The following is a 12,784-nucleotide window of genomic DNA, read 5'->3' as shown; positions in this document are numbered from 1 at the left end:
GTTTCAAGGACACAAAGAAACATAGAAAATAGATGCAGGAGTAGGCCATTCGGCCCTTCGAGCCTGCACCACCATTTAATAAGATCATGGCTGATCATTCACCTCAGTACCCCTTTGCTGCTTTCTCTCCATACCCCTTGATCCCTTTAGCCGCAAGGGCCATATCTAACTCCCTCTTGAATATATCCAATGAGCTGGCATCAACAACTCTCTGCGGTAGGGAATTCCACAGGTTAACAACTCTCTGAGTGAAGAAGTTTCTCCTCATCTCAGTCCTAAATGGCTTACCCCTTATCCTTAGATTATGTCCCCTAGTTCTGGACTTCCACAACATCGGGAACATTCTTCCTGCATCTAACCTGTCCAGTCCCGTCAGAATTTTATGTTTCTATGCGATCCCCTCTCATCCTTCTAAACTCCAGTGAATACAGGCCCAGTCGATCCATCCAATCTCTCCTCATATGTCAGTCCTGCCATCCCGGGAATCAGTCTGGTGAACCTTTGCTGCACTCCCTCAATAGCAAGAACGTCCTCCCTCAGATTAGGAGACCAAAACTGAACATAATATTCCAGGTGAGCCCTCACTAAGGCCCTGTACAACTGCAGTAAAACCTCCCTGCTCCTATACTCAAATCTCCTAGCCTTCTTCACTGCCTGCTGTACCTGCATGCCCACTTTCAATGACTGATGTACCATAACACCCAGATCTCGTTGCACCTCCCCTTTTCCTAATCTGCTGCCATTCAGATAACATTCTGCCTTCGTGTTTTTGCTACCAAAGTGGATAACCTCACATTTATCCACATTATACTGCATCTGCCATGCGTTTGCCCACTCACCTAACCTGTCCAAGTCACCCTGCAGCCTCTTAGCGTTCTCCTCACAGCTCACACTGCCATCCAGATTAGTGTGAACTGCAAACTTGGAGATATTACACTCAATTCCTTCATCTAAATCATTAATGTATATTGTAAATAGCTGGGGTCCCAGTACTGAGCCCTGCGGCACCCCACTAGTCACTGTCTGCCGTTCTGAAAAGGACCCGTTTATCCCGACTTTCTGCTTCCTGTCTGCCAACCAGTTCTCTATCTACGTCAGTACATTACCCCCAATACCATGTGCTTTAATTTTGCACACCAATCTCTTGTGTGGAACCTTGTCAAAGGCCTTTTGAAAGTCCAATTACACCACATCCACTGGTTCTCCCTTGTCCACTTTACCAGTTACATGCTCAAAAAAGTCTAGAAGATTTGTCAAGCTTGATTTCCCTTTCATAAATCCATGCTGACTTGGACCGATCCTGTCACTACTTTCCAAATGGGCTGCTATTTCATCTTTAATAATTGATTCCAACATTTTCCCCACTACTGATGTCAGGCTAACTGGTCTATAATTACCCATTTTCTCTCTCCCTCCTTTCTTAAAAAGTGGTGTTACATAAGCTACCCTCCAGTCCATAGGAACTGATCCAGAGTCGATAGACTGTTGGAAAATGATCACCAATGCATCCACTATTTCTAGGGCCACTTCCTTAAGTACTCTGGGGTGCAGACTATCAGGCCCCGGGGATTTATCGGCCTTCAATCCCATCAATTTTCCGAACACAATTTCCCGCCTAATAAGGATATCCTTCAGTTCCTCCTTCTCACTAGACCCTTGGTCCCCTAGTATTTCCGGAAGGTTATGTGTGTCTTCCCTCGTGAAGACAGAACCAAAGTATTTATTTAACAAGTCCGCCATTTCTTTGTTCCCCATTATAAATTCACCTGAATCTGACTGCAAGGGACCTACATTTGTCTTCACTAATCTTTTTCTCTTCACATATCTATAGAAGCTTTTGCAGTCAGTATTTATGTTCCCAGCAAGCTTCCTTTCATACTCTGTTGTCCCCCTCTTAATTAAACTCTTTGTCCTCCTCTGCTGAATTATAAAATTCTCTCAGTCCTCAGGTTTGTTGCTTTTTCTAGCCAATTTATATGCCTCTTCCTTGGATTTAACACTATCTTTAATTTCCTTTGCTATCCACAGTTGAGCCACCTTCCCCGTTTTATTTTTACTCCAGACAGGGATGTACAATTGTTGAAGTTCATCCATGTGATCTTTAAATGTTTGCCATTGCCTATCCACCGTCAACCTTTTAAATATCACTTGCCAGTCTATTCTAGCCAATTCACGTCTCATATCATTGAAGTTACCTTTCCTTAGGTTCAGGACTCTAGTCTCTGAATTAACTGTGTCACTCTCCATCTTAATAAAGAATTCTACCATATTATGGTCCTCTTCCCCAAGGGATCTCGCACAAGATTGCTAATTAGTCCTTTCTCATTACACATCACCCAGTCTAGGATGGCCAGCTCTCTAGTTGATTCCTCGACATATTGGTCTAGAAAACCATCCCTAATACACTCCAGGAAATCCTCCTCCACCATATTGCTACCAGTCTGGTTTGCCCAATCAATATGTAGATTAAAGTCACCCATGATAACTGCTGTACCTTTATTGCACGCATCCGTAATTTCTTGTTTGATGCTGTCCCCAACCTCACTACTACTGTTTGGTGGTCTGTACACAACTTCCACCTGCGGTTTCTGCCCGTTGGTATTCCGTAGCTGCACCCATAAAGATTCCACATCATCCAAGCTAATGTGCTTCCTTACTATTGTGTTAATTTCCTCTTTAACCAGCAACGCCACCCCACCTCCTTTTCCTTTCTGTTTATCCTTCCTGAATGTTGAATACCCCTGGATGTTGAGTTCCCAGCTTTGGTCACCCTGGAGCCATGTCTCCGTGATACCAATTACATCATATCCGTTAACAGCTATCTGCGCAGTTAATTCGTAACCCTCAAAGTCTCCTTGATAAAATGCAACATCCCCACCAACACCTGGGAGTCCCTGGCCAAAGTCCGCCCTAAGTGAAGGAAGAGCATCCGGGAAGGTGCTGAGCAGCTCAAGTCTCGTCGCTGACAGCATGCAGAAAACATGCTCGGGCAGCGGAAGGAGCGTGCGGCAAACCAGTCCCACCCACCCTTTCCTTCAATGACTGTCTGTCCCACCTGTGACAAAGACTGTAATTCCCATATTGGACTGTTCAGTCACCTAAGAAGTCACTTTTAGAGTGGAAGCAAGTCTTCCTCGATTTTGGGGGGCTGCCTATGATGATCATGATGATGGTCCAAAATCATGTGACAAAATATAAAATGCCACATAATAGGCTTGCCAGCAAAGTTGAAGCCCATGGAATAAAAGGGACAGTGGCAGCATGGATACAAAATTGGTTAAGTGACAGGAAACAGAGTAGTGGTGAACGGTTGTATTTTGGACTGGAGGAAGTGATACAATGGTGTTCCCCAGGGGTAGGTTCTAGGGACACCAGGAGCACAGAAGAAGGCCATTCAGCCCGTCGAGTCCATGCAGACTCTCTGCAAGAGCACTTAAGCTAGTCCCACTCCTCTGCACTTTCCCCTACCTTTGCATTTTTTTTCCTACAGGTACTTATCCAATTCCCTTTTGAAAGCCACTATTAAATCTTCCTCCACCACCCTTTCAGGTAGTACATTCCAGATCCTAACCACTCGCTGCGTAAAAAAAGCTTTTCCTCATGTTACCTTTGGTTCTTCTGCCTTAAATCCGTGTCCCCTGGTTCTCAACCCTTCTGCCAATGGGATCAGTTTGTCCCTATCTACTCTGTCTCGACTCCTCATGATTTTGAACATCTTATCAAATCTCCTCTCAACTTTCTCTGGTCTAAGGAGAACAACCACAGCTTCTCCAGTCTATCCACATAACTGTCCACGTAACTGAAGTCCCTCATCCCTCGACTTCTCTAGACTGCAGAAATGCAGGTGGAACAGCTCTACAACTATTTTGTTGAAACTATAAATCAAGTGCCGCCTTACTAAAGAGGCACTAAAAGCGCCAAATTAAACAAATTAAACTTTCAACATTAAAGGATCAAATTAAAATTTGGTTGCCGGGGGTGATGAGGCAGGCAGTCGAGCTGAATGACCCGCTTGACCGCCCGCTGCCTAGACCTGTTAATGGCCACCTTGGCCCGGCCCAGGAGCAGTCCTACGAGGAGGCTCTCCGACCTGCCCACTCCCCTCCGCACCAGATGTCCAAAGATCAGGAGCATGGGACTGAAGTGCAGCCAGAAATCAAGGAGCTGCCCCTTCAAATAATGGAAGAGGGGCTGCAACCTCACACCTTTCACATAAACTTAGAACATGGACTTCTCTAGACTGCAGAAAATGTAGGCACATAAGCTCTACAAGTATTTTAGTTGATCTGTAAATCAAATGCCCCCTTATTAAAGGGGCACTAAAACCGACAAACAAATGAACTTTTGACCATAAACTTAATCAAGTTAAAATTTTGTTGTCGGAGGTGATGATGCACTCCAGTCCCTCCAGCGCCCATCTCTCACGGAAGGCTGCGAGCATACTGGTGGACACCGCATGCCCATCTCCAGGGACACCCTGGCTCGAATGTAACCGTGGAAGAGAGGCAGGCAATCGGGCTGAACGACTCACGTCCTACAAGGAGGCCTTCCGACCTGCCCGCTTCCCTCCGCACAGGATGCCCAAAAATCAGGAGGGTGGGACTGAAGTGCAACCAGAATTTGAGGAGCAGCCTCTTCAAATAATGGAATAGGAGCTGCAACCTTACACATTCCACATATACATGGAACACGGATTCCTCTAGATGGCAGAAATTACAAGCGGCCTGGGAGTCCGTGAACCGACTTAAAAACCGATTGCACGGGACTGCTCCGTGCAACACCCTCCAGGCCAAGTCCCCAATAAAAAAAGGGAGGACTTCCGTGTAGACAACACTCCCGTGTGGACTTCCGTCTCCTCCGGACGACAAGATGGTGCGCCATGGCGTGTCCGGATGGCAGACGAGAATGGCAAAGTGGAGAGTGTGCAAGAGCAGCCCATACAAGAATTCCCCTCTGCGGGCTGCAGAAGCAATGGTTTGACTGCTTGGGAGGAGTCCTCCAGTACTCGTTGGAGCGGGTGTCCCATTTTGTGGTGGTCTGTTGCCTCTGTCCATCTTTGGCTCGTTTGCCATGAAGGAGTTCCAAGTAGAGCGCCTGATTTGGGAGTCTCGTGTCTGGCATGCGGACAATGTGTCCTCAAAGCCTCCCTGATAAAGTACAACATCCCCACCGACCCCTGGGAATCCCTGGCCAAAGACCGCCCTAAGTGAAGGAAGTGCATCCGGGAGGGTGCTGAGCGCCTCGAGTCTCATCGCCGAGTGCATGCAGGAAATGAGCGCAGGCAGCGGAAAGAATGTGCGGCAAACCTGCCCCACCCTCCCTTACCCTCAACGACTGTCTGTCCCAGGGACTGTGGCTCTCGTATTGGATTATTCAGCCACCTAAGGACTCATTCTAAGAGTGGAAGCAAGTCTTCCTCGATTCCGAGGGACTGCCTATGATGATGATGATGATCTGTTGCATGCTTTCCAACTTGGCCAACGTCAGGGCACAGCCCTTGCCACCAGGGATTGTGGGACCACATCAGGAAGAGAAGGAGGGAGAGCAAGAGGAGGGAGAGGATGAGGATGAAGAGGAAGGGAGGAGGCAGGCAGCAAATCCCACTTCTGGACGGGGTGTCTGAATGCCTCATCAGCCTCCGATTCCAATGAATGAAACCCCAGATCCCCGTTGCTCATCCCTCTGTCAAGGAACATCACAGCATCCTCCAGGCCACAAAGTTGAAATGACAGCCAACACAAAACAAACAATCCAAACAAAATTAATACATTTATAAGTATTCAATTAACATTGCAATATAAACTAATCACCCTTGTGCAATCCTTTAGTGCCTGTCATTCGTGTGCCCTTTCCAACACTAGTGCCTCTACACAGTAGTCCCCAGTGGCTGCAGCACAACTGGTGGAAGGCTGCTGACTTTCCATGGGGGAGACTACAGATGGCCTTGCAGGACGATCTCGACAAGTTGTGGACCTAGAAGGCCTGCCTGTAAGACTGCACCACCTTGGTGTGGGTGGCAACAGTTTGGGTTGGCTGGCTGACAGGCAGTGGCAAGGGCAATGGCGGCGTGGCAGTGGTGAGGGTAGGAATGCTGACATCCTCAGAAAGGACAGCATGTTCTTGTTCCACAGACTCACTGCCATATCCCCTGCGAGGCGCCGCAACATTCCTAGAAATCTACTGGAGGACAGATTGCTGGCCAGCTGCGACACCCTGCAAGCCCCTTTCGAAACTTGTAAACACAGCAATGATGGCAGCAGTCTGAGCTTCTATTGCAGCACTGAGACATTGGGTCGCTTCTATCGGTGCAACAATGGAAGTTGCAACATCGCCCATTACTGTTGTAATGTAGGAAACGTGGCAGCCAAATTGCATGTAGCAAGTTCCCACAAACAGCAATGTGAAAAAGACCAGATAATGTTTTTAGGTGTTGATTGAGGGATAAATATTGACTAGGACACCGGGGATAACTCCCCTGCTCTTCTTCGAACCAGTGCCATAGGATCTTTTATGTCCACCTGAGAGAACAGACGGGGTCTCAGTTTAACGTCTCATCCGCAAGACGGCACCTCTGACAGTGGGCGCAGCGGAATGTTAGCCTAGATTTATGTGCTCAAGTCCCTGGAATGGGACTCAAACCCACAACCTTCTGACTCAGATATGAGGGTGCTACCAACTGAGCTACAGCTGACATCATGAATAAAACCTCTTTTGGAAATGTGTAGTGTTGGGACTTTTTGGGGAGGAAAGAATTATTTTAAGTGCAATAATCCTTTCGTTTTTATAGAGTATTAAACGTCAGTTAAGACCAATATTGTTTTCTTGTAAGGATCTCACAGGCAGTGTCATGTTTGTAACCTTCATGTAACTGTAACCTCCATGTAACAACACTGTACACTGTATACACATAAGAAATGCACACCTTGACCACAGGGGGTGAACTTTTGGGAGACACTCCTCACCTGGTCATCCAGGTATCTAAAGGGAGGTCCCACACAGGGTCATCGCTTCTTAGTCTTGTGAATAAAGGTACATGTCACAGAGTGACCTTGTCTCCTGTATGTACCTTGTGTTGATTTGCTGTCGTGTGTAAGGACACAACATTTGGTGACGAGAAGTGGGAATCAACGACTCATGAGAATGGCCACTGGTAGCACGGAGTAACGATACTGTGTTGGTGACAATTTCGTTGAGAGGCTCCAGCAGAGCTTTGTCCCGAAGGACTGGCTGGGAGCGGCAGTGGCTGACAAGCGAAGGGTGCATCTACTGAACAGCTGTGGACCTAAGACGTATGCGCTGATGAAAGACCTACTCGCACCCGAGAAGCCGGCGGACAAGACCTTCGAGGAGCTCAGCAAACTGATCGGTGAGCACTTCAAACTGGCGAGCAGTATACACATGGCCCGACACCGGTTCTATACGCACCGACGTCAGGAAGGGCAGAGCATACCAGACTTCATTGCGGACCTTCGGTGCTTGGCCAGCCTCTGTAAGTTCACAGTCGCCTACAGGGGGGAAATGTTATGGGATTTCTTCATTGAGGGCATTGGTCATGCCGGGATTTTTAGGAAGCTAATAGAGACCAAGGACTTGATCTTGGAAGCAGCGGCGTTGATGGCTCAAACCTTCATGGCGGGGGAGGAGGAAACCAAGATCATATACACGCGTTACTCTGCTCCCAACGTGGCGATGGAGCAGGGAGTTAACATGGTAAATGCGACTCAGAACCCCGCAGGCAGGCAAGGGCAATTCGACACCAACCAGGCAGTAACAGACTCTAGAGTGGGTCCTTAACAGAGACAATGGCAGGTTGAACGGACATTTACACCATCACAAGGTACAACACAGAGTGCTCAAGAGTAATCAAAGAGACAATTAGAGAGGAATGCCTGGTAACAGCTCTTTTGTTCACAACAATATCAGCTCATGCTAGAGGTACGGTGGCAGACATGCTGCGAAGACCTGCAGGTTTCAGCAATTTACCTGCAGAAATTGTAACTTAAGTGGACATTTAGCCAGGATGTGCAGGAAGCCTGGAGTGAGGCTGGTCTATGAAGCGGATGAACCACAAGAGGGATCTGCAAGGCAGGGTTATGCTTGGGACACAGCAATGGATGCTGAAGTTCAGCGGATTCAGGTGGAAAACATCCACAGCTCATACACAAAAATGGCACCTATGATGATGAGAGTACTGCAAAATGGCATCCCGGTATGCATGGAACTGGACACAGGAACCAGCCAGTCACTTATGAGTGTCCAACAATTCGAGAAGCTGTGGCCACTCAGAGCTAGCAGACCCAAACTAGAACGCATTGACACGCAATTACGGACATACACCAAAGAGATTATCCCAGTGCTAGGCAGTGCAATGTTGGTGGTCATGCATAATGGATCAGAGAACCGTCTGCCACTCTGGATTGTCCCGGGAAATGGTCCCATGCTTTTGGGAAGGAGCTGGCTAGCCGAGATGAACTGGAAATGGGGAGATGTGCATGCCATTTCATCTGTGGAGCGAAGTTCATGCTCACGGGTCTTACAAAAGTTTGAGTCACTATTTCAACCTGGTGTCGGGACTTTCAAGGGCACCAAAGTAAGGATATGCATTACCCTGGACGCCACATCGGTGCACCACAAAGCCAGAGCTGTTCCGTATGTGAAGCGGGAGAAAATTAAGAGTGAGTTGGACAGGTTGCTAAGAGAGGGCATAATTTCGCCTGTTGAATTCAGCGACTGGGTAAGCCCCATCGTCCCTGTTCTAAAAACGAATGGCTCGGTCAGGATCTGTGTCGACTACAAGGTCACCATCAACTGAGTGTCCCTTCAGGACCAATACCCGCTTCCGAGAGTGGAGGATCTTTTTGCCACGCTGGCAGGCGACAAGCTGTTCACCAATTTGGACCTCACCTCGGCCTACATGACCCAGGAACTGGCCGAAGAATCCAAGCTACTGACCACCATCATCACGCACAAGGGGCTGTTTGTCGATAACGGGTGTCCATTTGGCATTCATTCAGCAACCGCTATCTTTCAAAGGAACATGGAAAGCCTGCTCAAATCCATCCCCGGAACAATCGTATTTCAGGACGTCATCCTTATCACGGATTGAGACACCGAGGAACACCTCCACAACCTGGAGCAGGTGCTACGCTGATTGGACCGTGTAGGCCTGCGACTAAAGAAGTCCAAATGTGTGTTTTTGGCCCCAGAGGTCGGGTTTTTGGGCAGGAGGGTTGCCACAGATGGGATCCGGCCTACCGAATCCAAAACGGAGGAGATCCGTCGCGCGCCCAGGCCCGGCAACACATTGGAGTTGCGTTCATTTTTGGGACTATTGAACTATTTCGGGAACTATCTCCCGAACTTAAGTACATTGTTGGAGCCGCTGCATGTGCTCCTGCATAAGGGTTGCGATTGGTTTTGGGGGGATTGTCAGGAACGGGCTTTCAATCGGGCGCGGAACCTGCTTTGTTCTAATAAGCTGTTGACCCTGTACGACCCCTGTAAGAAATTGGTTTTGACATGTGATGCATTGTCCTATGGGGTTGGGTGCGTGTTGCAGCAGAGTAATGATGAGGGCCAACTCCAACCTGTGGCTTATGCTTCCAGGTTGCTCTCCCAAGCAGAAAGGGGGCATGGGATGGTTGAAAAGGAAGCACCCGCATGTGTCTACGGGGTGAAAAAGATGCACCAGTACCTTTTTGGCAGATGGTTCGAGTTAGAAATGGATCACAAGCCATTAACATCCCTGTTGTCCGACAGCAAAGCTGTCAATGCCAATGCGTTAGCTCGCATACAGCGATGGGATCTCAGCTGGCTGCGTATGATTACACCATACGGCACCGTCCAGGCACCGAAAATTGCGCTGACGCGCTCAGCAGGCTTCCACTGGCCACCACTGAGGGGGCAGTGGAGCAAAGCGCTGAGGTGGTCATGGCTGTCGATGCCTTTGACAGCGCAGGCTCCCCCATCACAGCCCACCAGATCAAAACATGGACAAACATGTCCCCGATTAAGAAATGTGTCCTGACTGGGGATTGGGCGCCCACTCACGGAGCATGCCCTGAAGAAGTCAGAGCGTTTCACAGACGGATGGATGAACTCTCCATCCAAGCCGACTGCCTACTATGGGGCAGCCGGATAGTCATGCCCCAGAGGGGTAGGGAAGCATTCATCAGGGAACTCCACAGTGAGCACCCAGGCATTGTGCTAATGAGGGCCATTGCCCGGTCACACGTATGGTGGCCGGGAATTGATGCAGACCTGTGTTTGCAGGTGCACGACGTGTGCCCAGCTGGGCAATGCCCCCAGGGAGGCCCCACTCAGCCCGTGGCCCTGGCCCACCAAGCCATGGTCACGCATTCACAAAGACTACACAGGCTCGTTCATGGGGAAAATGTTCCTCATTGTTGTTGATGCGTACTCAAAATGGATCGAGTGCATCATACTGAACTCGTGTATGACATCCATCACAGTGGAGAGTCTGCGTGCGGTCTTTGCGGCCCATGGCCTGCCGGACATCCTGGTTAGCGACAACGGCCCGTGCTTCACCAGTTATGAATTCCGGGAGTTCATGTCGGGTAATGCCATCAAACATGTCAGGGCAGCACCGTTCAAGCCGGCTTCTAATGGCCAGGCGGAACGTGCGGTCCAAATAATAAAGCAAGGCGTGCTCCGGATTCAAGGACCCTCCCTTCAATACTGTCTATCGCGCCTCCTGCTGGCCTACAGGTCCTGACCGCACTCGCTCACGGGAATCCCGCCAGTGGAACTACTCATGAAACATACACTTAAAACTCGGCTGTCCTTCATCCATCCAGTCCTGTCAGACATTGTTGAGGGCAAGCACCAGTCCCAAAATGAGTGCCACGACCGTAACTCAAAGGTGAGATGCATAGAAATCGATGACCCTGTATTTGTTCTTAATCACGCTTTGGGGCCCAAGTGGCTCGAGGGTACTGTCATTGGTAAAGAGGGGAATAGGGTCATAGTGCTCAGACTTAACAATGGACAGATATGCCGCAAGCATTTGGACCAAGTAAAAAAAAGGTTCAGCATGGGCACTGAGGAACCTGAGGAAAATCATGAGATGCTGCCCACACCACTGCCAGTGAACGAGCAACAAGAACCGTCAGCAGCATGCACAGTCCCTGCGGCCAGCCCGGATGAGCCGGAATCACCACAGGTGACAAAGACGCATGCCAAGGCTCAACAACCAGAGCCCCAACTACGGCGCTCCACGAGAGAGCATCGACCGCCTGAAAGACTTAATCTTTGACCCAAAGACGTTGGGGGGAGGTGATGTCATGTTTGTAACCTTCATGTAACCGTAACCTCCATGTAACAACACTGTACACTGTATACACATAGGAAATGCACACCTTGACCACAGGGGGTGAACTTGTGGGAGACATTCCTCACCTGGTCATCCAGGTATGTAAAGGGAGGTCCCACGCAGGGTCATCACTTCTTGGTCCTGTGAATAAAGGTTCAGGTCACAGGGTGACCTTGTCTCCAGTAAGTGCCTCGTGTTGATTTGCTCTAGTGTGTAAGGACACAACAGGCAGGATTGAACACATTGTTCACTGTCAGTGGCCCTGATATTCCTTGCTCGTTGCAGGACAGGCAGAGTGCACTTGATGTATTTGGTGGTGGGCCAAGTCATTAGCATGGCCTGGATGCAATGCTGGTGTAGATCTGTTCCTGGCACTGCTGATGTAGATCTGTCTTGCATGAGAAACGGAGGTGGAAATCTGAGAGGCCTTAAGCTGCAGGCCTCTGGGTCTGCTGTTTCCTGTTGGGGATTTGACAGGGTCTCAGGCTCATGCTTGAGCTTCTCTGGGCATCCCTGTAAATAGGTGCCTTTCCAACACAACACTGGAAAGTGAGATGAAAGAGCTGGGGACACCTCCTTTTATCTCATTACCGTGGCATTACAGAGTCAGGATGCACAAGAATGCTGGGCAGACTTTCTCGAACTGTTTGCTCCCTTTTGAACCATAATTTGTGCCTGATTGACCTTTTAACACCAACATTCGGTTTGTACCAGTTCACTGGATGCTTTCCATGATCGGCATTATCTTTGTTTTGAGTTTCCCTGATTCTGCTGTTTTGATTTAATTTATTTTTTTAAAAGTTGTTATGTGGGACATACCTATCCTTTCTGAAACCCTTAGCCCTTGAGGTGAATTTCTGTACCATCATTGTCATCTAACCATGTCTCAGAAATACAAAATGATGTCTAAATTCTCCAACACAGCACAGGATTGCAAATCTAACTATTTGCTTCTAACACTCCTTGTATTTACATAAAAGCAATTTAAAAGTTTCCCATCTAATTTCTTAAGGTTATTCATTCTTGTTTGCCTCCTACCTGGTTCATCCTCATGCTTAGCATCTATGTAATTATCACGTGTAGTAAAGCTAACTTTGAACTTATCTACACTATCCCCTATTGTAACATTTTATTGTAACATTCAGGTACCGAGTGTACTGAATATAACAATTTTTGATTCATCTGATATAAGGCACCTGGAGTAAGGGGAAGGGTCCTCTGTTTACGTTATGTCTTTTCTTATCTTGCCTAGAACTGTCCAATAGAAATTGCTGACTAGCCACAGGTGTGGCTGCGACTACAATATTTTAGCCACACAGACTAATTTTAGTCCTACATATAATCACACAATACAGATAAATGTACTTCACATGTATATTTACTACAAGCATGTACCACCATTCAGTAACCAAGGAATTAAAGCACTCGCAATGATCAAAAATCACTTGCACA

The 12,784-nt window shown here is 48.2% G+C and overlaps 1 protein-coding gene across 6 annotated transcripts in view; it reads right to left on the bottom strand.

Annotated features, from left to right (window-relative positions):
• hivep1 (HIVEP zinc finger 1) overlaps positions 1-12,408 on the bottom strand; it is a 330,679-nt gene extending 318,271 nt beyond the window's left edge. For all 6 annotated transcript variants that reach the window (XM_070880700.1, XM_070880703.1, XM_070880704.1 and 3 more), the window contains exon 1: positions 12,371-12,408. The gene's annotated coding sequence lies outside the window, so the exon portion shown is untranslated. The remainder of the gene's footprint in view (positions 1-12,370) is intronic.
• Positions 12,409-12,784: the final 376 nt, after the last annotated feature.

Source organism: Pristiophorus japonicus, chromosome 5 (assembly GCF_044704955.1).
Source record: "Pristiophorus japonicus isolate sPriJap1 chromosome 5, sPriJap1.hap1, whole genome shotgun sequence".
Taxonomy (NCBI): Eukaryota; Metazoa; Chordata; class Chondrichthyes; family Pristiophoridae; genus Pristiophorus; species Pristiophorus japonicus.
The sequence above is the reverse complement of the archived record's forward strand: the minus strand, read 5'-3'. Positions and strand labels throughout refer to the sequence as shown.